This window comes from Triticum urartu, chromosome 1A (genome assembly GCF_056163025.1).
Source record: "Triticum urartu cultivar PI428250 chromosome 1A, HENAU_Tu73, whole genome shotgun sequence".
Classification (NCBI taxonomy): domain Eukaryota; kingdom Viridiplantae; phylum Streptophyta; class Magnoliopsida; order Poales; family Poaceae; genus Triticum; species Triticum urartu.
In genome coordinates this window covers 92,417,749-92,423,406 of record NC_141873.1, presented here as the reverse complement: position 1 = coordinate 92,423,406, position 5,658 = coordinate 92,417,749, and the positions used below count along the sequence as shown (strand labels likewise).

General features: G+C 46.1%; 1 long non-coding RNA gene across 1 annotated transcript; it reads right to left on the bottom strand.

The window, feature by feature from the left end:
- Window positions 1-487: 487 nt before the first annotated feature.
- On the bottom strand, window positions 488-3,958 carry LOC147990201 (uncharacterized). Its single transcript, XR_015603661.1, has 2 exons — window positions 3,479-3,958; window positions 488-801 (listed from the first exon to the last, which is right to left on the bottom strand). It is a non-coding gene; the product is annotated as an uncharacterized LOC147990201 (long non-coding RNA).
- Window positions 3,959-5,658: the final 1,700 nt, after the last annotated feature.

Genomic DNA, 5,658 nt, shown 5'->3' with positions numbered 1-5,658 from the left:
TCAATGCAAACAGTTCGTCCGATTGAACCGCATGTCATATATCGCATACACCTTTGATCTGGCTGACCATTTCTTTTGTGTTGCCTAATCACAAACAGTTCATCCGAGTGAACCGTATGATGTACATCGCACACACCTTCATCTGGCTGCCCGTTTCTTTTGTTCCTCCTTATCGCAAACAGTTAACTAAATTGAATCGTATGCCCTGCATCGCACACACAACTAAAATTTGAACCGTGTTTGATGAATCCTCCATCGCAAAAGTTTTGCACCTTTTTTGACGGGTATTTTACACCACCGTTTGCGATTATGGTATCGCACACAGTTTTGTCGAAGGGTCTCCGATCATAGTGTCGCGTTAGCAGCATCCTGCGGTAGTGTTTGCCTCCACCTCTTGCCTTCCAGAAATGGGCTGAGTGGGTGTGACGCCCCCGATTCAATCATACATGCAAATGTGTACGATCAAGATCAGGGACTCACGGGAAGATATCACAACACAACTCTAGACACAAATTAAAATAATACAAGCTTTATATTACAAGCCAAGGGCCTCGAGGGCTCGAATACATAAGCTCGAACACAGACTAGTCAGCGGAAGCAACAATATCATAGTACAGACATAAGTTAGACAAGTTTGCCTTAAGAAGTCTAGCACAAAAGCAACAACGATCGAAAAGGCAAGGCCCCCTGCCTAGGAACCTCCTAACTACTCCAGGTCATCAGCGGCTGTCACGTAGTAGTAGGCACCCTCGGGGTAGTAGTAGTCATCAGTGGTGTCGTCTGGCTCCCGGGATCCGTCATCTAGTCGCAACAATCAGGTATGGGGGAAAAAGAGGTAGCAAAGCAACCGTGAGTACTCATCCAAAGTACTTGCAAGACTTACATCAGATCTAAACTAAATATGCATCTGTATCAAAGGAATGGGTTGTATTTATGGACTAAACTACAGAATGCCAGAAGAGAAGGGGAAAGCCTAGCCTATCGAAGACTAGCATCTTCAAGAAGCTCCAAGCATCTTGCAGCATCAGAAGAGATAAGAGTGGCATATTATAATATTAGTAACTTTGTTGTAACATTGCCCAGAGATCACTTCCTCAACTCCCTGTGAGGAATCAATCCCGGAGCCAGCATATCCATTACATGCCTCAGCTTCCAGTATCAAGTTCTAGTTGTATCGATCAGGATACAACTCCGAGCGTCCGTTACCGTGGACCCGACTATTCGAATAGATAGAATTCTTCCCTGCAGGGGTGCACCAACTTACCCAACACGCTCGATCAACTCCGGCCAGACACACCATCAGGTCATGACTGGCCTCGGCCGATCAGCACACCGCAACCCTACCTAGCCTCGACAGAGAGGTCAGCACGCCGGTCTAAATCCTAAGCACGCAGGGGTCTTGGGCCCATCGCCCTTTGCACTCCTGCACGTTGCGTACACGGCCGGTGAGTAGACCTAGCTACCTCCTTTAACAAGGCAGGTGCTTATGCGGTCCAACCCGGTGCGCGCCGCTAAGTCGATGACGTCTGGAAAGCTTCGACTGATGCATACGATGCAGAGTGCCCATACTTATTCCCGCATGGTGGTTAGTGCGAAAAGGCCGGAGGCCTACTCAGATCAAATATCCAAACTGTTAGTGTCTTGGGAGCATGCGGTAACGAGCAGAGACTCACGATCATGTGACCACGTCGCCCCGTCTCGTAGACTTACCGGCAAGGGCTAAGAATGCCCGGCTGTGCCACCTAATTATCTCGCGGGTACCCTCCAGGTCAACCCGACTTCACAACACTTGTGGGTACCCCTCGGGGCCGACCCGATGTCATCATGATTCTGTGGTAATTGAAAGTAACCGTGTGTCTAAAACAACAAGGGGGGAACCTGAGGAATCACCCTTGACAGATTCCCACTCGATGTAACCATCAAGGTGGACTTGGAGGAATCTCCCTCGTTGGTTCACACTTGAGGGGTTGCACGACAGAGTCATTATCGGGAGTGGTCAAGGAGGAATCACCCTCGATGACCACGGCTGAATAGCTACACTACAGGGTTAACATCAGAAGTGCTGATGAGGTATCACCCTCGGCACTTGATAGTAACTCTGCAGAGTCGTACAACTAAGGGGGGTGATGTGCGGTGTCGGGGCCTGGACGTCGATCACGTTGATCGAGTCATCGAACATAAAGCGGGGCAACTGGGACAAGGTGGGGATCACTGATGGATCTCTAACCAACCTATACTAAGGAGTTTAGAATAAGCAGGTAAGGTATGAAAGCAGGTAACAAAAACAGGCTATACATCAGAGTAGGATCATACAGAAAGTATTAGCAGTTCTAATGCAAGCATAAGAAAGAAGGGAATGGGCAATATCGGAATGATCAATGGGGGTTTGCTTGCCTGGAAGCTTTGCAGATAGTTACAGATCTCGATGGTGAAGTAGTGGATCACCGGATCAACAACGGTCTCGGCGTCTACCGGAAAAGAAGTAACAGAGGGGGAACACAATAAATAACAGAGCAATCAATTACATCACAAAGCAATACATGGCAATACATTGGGCTAGGGGTGACCTAACGTGGTACTACTCGATACAAGCGAAGGGGAAAACATCCAAGAATGTTTTGCCGGAGTTTGACATTTCCAGACGGATGAAAGAGGGGAAAAGGTTCCAAGTTCATCATGCTAGAGGCACGTGACAGACGAACGGAGTGCATATCCAGATTCGTCATATTTTTCTGAGCAACTTTCATGTGTAAACTATTTTCATCCGAGTTATAGATTAATTTATATTAATTTTCAAAGATTTAAATAATTTCTGTGATTTCTGGATTTTCTTGCATTAATCCGAATTGACGAAGTCAAATTGATTAGTCAAAAGGAGAAGGTGCGGCCCACATGGCATAGGCTGTACTTAAACAAATAAATAAAACTAACCTAATTAAATAGGACCCACATGTCATCTATACATAGGCTAAATTAGCACTAAACTACTACTAAGCTATACCTAGACTAATTAAACAAGGGTCGGCCATTAGCCCAGCCGGCAATACGCACGACCATGTACAGGGGCCTTGGCCAGGAGCTGCAGCAGCAGAAGGCAGTAGTAGCAAGCGAGCAGTAGCATCTAATAGCAAGCAGCGGCAGGAGTAATCAGCAGCACAGAACGGCAGCAGTACACAACGGCATCAGCTTGAGCAGCAGCAGTATGCAGCGGCAACAGTAGCAAGCAGAGCAGCGTGGCGGCAGAACAGCAAGGCAGCAACAGCAGGCACGGGAGTAGGTGCCGCGGGGAAGTAGCTGCGACAGCAGGCGAGGCTGCGCGGCGGGGCAGTGCAGGGGGCCGCGGCCATGGACGAGGCCGTGGGGAGGCAGCTGCTGCGCAGCAGTACGCGGACGCGCACACACGCGCGGACGAGTCGGGCACGACCCCGGGCGACAGCAGGCGCGTGCGGGAAGAAGGGGAATTGGAGGAGGGGCTCACAGATCAGGTAGGGCGGGTCGGTGGGCTCGGGGAGGCGCTGATGATGGCAGATCGACAGCGACAAGCTTCGGCGACCAACGGTGAAGATGAAGACGGTGGCGATGATGGGGCGGCTCCCCGGCGCGATCTGTCCCCGAAGCCAACGTAGACGATGACGGAGGTCCTTCTGGACCAGAGGACGGCGAACGGGCGTCGGTGGCCATGGTGGTTCGCGGCGGTGTGCTCCTGTACGTGGCTAATAGCTCGATCCAGAGCGAGGGAGAGGAGGAAGAGGGGGAAAACAACTAGGGTTCGATAGAGGGGGTCAACGGAGTTTTGTAGGGCGGCGGTGGTGTGTCGGATGGCCGCCACGCAAGGCATGGCGCGGCCATGGCCTACAGACGGTAGCGACGACCTCTCGACCTCCTATAGCGAGGAGGGAGATGATTCGGTTGGGCTGGGCCGACCAGTGATGCAAGGTGGGCCAAAGTGCCAGTAGGAAAGGCCCTTTCTTATTTTACTGTTTCCTATTTAAGTTAAAGTTAGTGTTTTGCATTTTATTTTTGTACCAAAAGATATTTGTTACATATGAGATTTTGCATATAAATATTAGACACCATTACAGGGTTGCACAATAAGTTCGGGCCAAAAGGGAGTTGTTCAAATTTAGCTTTGAATTTAAATTCGTATATTAAATGTTGCTAGCCCTATTTTAAATAGGTCAAGGGCATCTTATTAACTCAAATAATGTTTGTTTCCTCATGAAAATTAGTTAATGAATATTTGCAATATTATGAACATTTTTTTTGAAAAAATATTATTTTAAACTTGAGTTTGACTTGAATTTTGATCAAGTGATAATTGGATTAGTAAAATGGTCATGGACATGGCATCATTACGGTGAGGTTACTATAGCATGAGCCTCGGGGTATTAAAGTGGGCCTCTAGGATTTATTAGGAATTTCTGAAATTGCTATTGGGGCTGGCCCAAAGTAGACTAATTCCAGCAAAAAGGTATACGTATTGTACCATAATGTGAAATAACAGTCCATAATGCAATAAATATCAACTTAAAAGCATGATGCAAAATGGACGTATCAGAGAGGTGCTTTGTGATGGGTTCAATCTTGTGGTGTCCTCATCCAGTGACAATAGGGGTAGCGAGGCACGTATTGTATTGTAGCCACTAAGGATAAAAAGATGGGGTTTTCACCATATTTATTGGATCTACCCCTCTACATCATGTTATCTTGCTTAAAGCGTTACTCCGTTCTTATGAACTTAATAATCTAGATGCATGCTGGATAGCGGTCGATGTGTGGAGTAATAGTAGTAGATGCAGAATTGTTTCGGTCTAGTTGTCACGGACGTGATGCATATATTCATGATCATTGCCTTAGATATCATCCTAACTTTGCACTTTTCTATCAATTGCTCAACGGCAATTTGTTTACCCACTGTATGCTTTCTTCAAGAGAGAAGTGTCTAGTGAAACATATGCCCCCTGGGTCTATTTGCCATCATATATTTTCAGATCTATAAAACCAAAAATACCTTGCTGCAATTTATTTATATTTACTTTATTTTTGCCTTTTACTTACCTTTTATATCTATCTCTATTAGATCTCACTCTTGCAAGTGACCGTGAAGGGATTGACAACCCCTTTTTCACGTTGAGTGCAAGTGTTTGTTAGTTTGTGCAGGTGCATATATTGGGGACTTGCTTATGCCTCCTACTAGATTGATACCTTGGTTCTTAACTGTTAACTGAGGGAAATACTTATCTCTACTTTGCTGCATCACCCTTTCCTCTTCAAGGGAAAAATCAACTCAAGCTCAAGAAATAGCAAGAAGAATTTCTGGCGCCATTGCTGGGGAGGTTCTACATCAAGCCTACCAAGTACCTATCATAAAATCTCATCTCTTGCATTACATTATTAGTCATTTGCCTTTCATTTTCCTCTCCCCCACTTCTAAAACACTTTCAGAAAAACACAAAAATATTTTCCTTTTTATTCGCCTTCTTTTCGTTCATCTTTTTGTTTGCTTGTGTGCTAGATTGCTTGCTTTGTCATGATGTCTCAAGAAAATACCATGCTGTGTGACTTTTCCAATACTAATAATAATGATTTTATTAGTACTCTGATTCCTCCCACCACTAGTGCGGAATCTTATGAAATTAATGCCGCTTTGTTGAATCT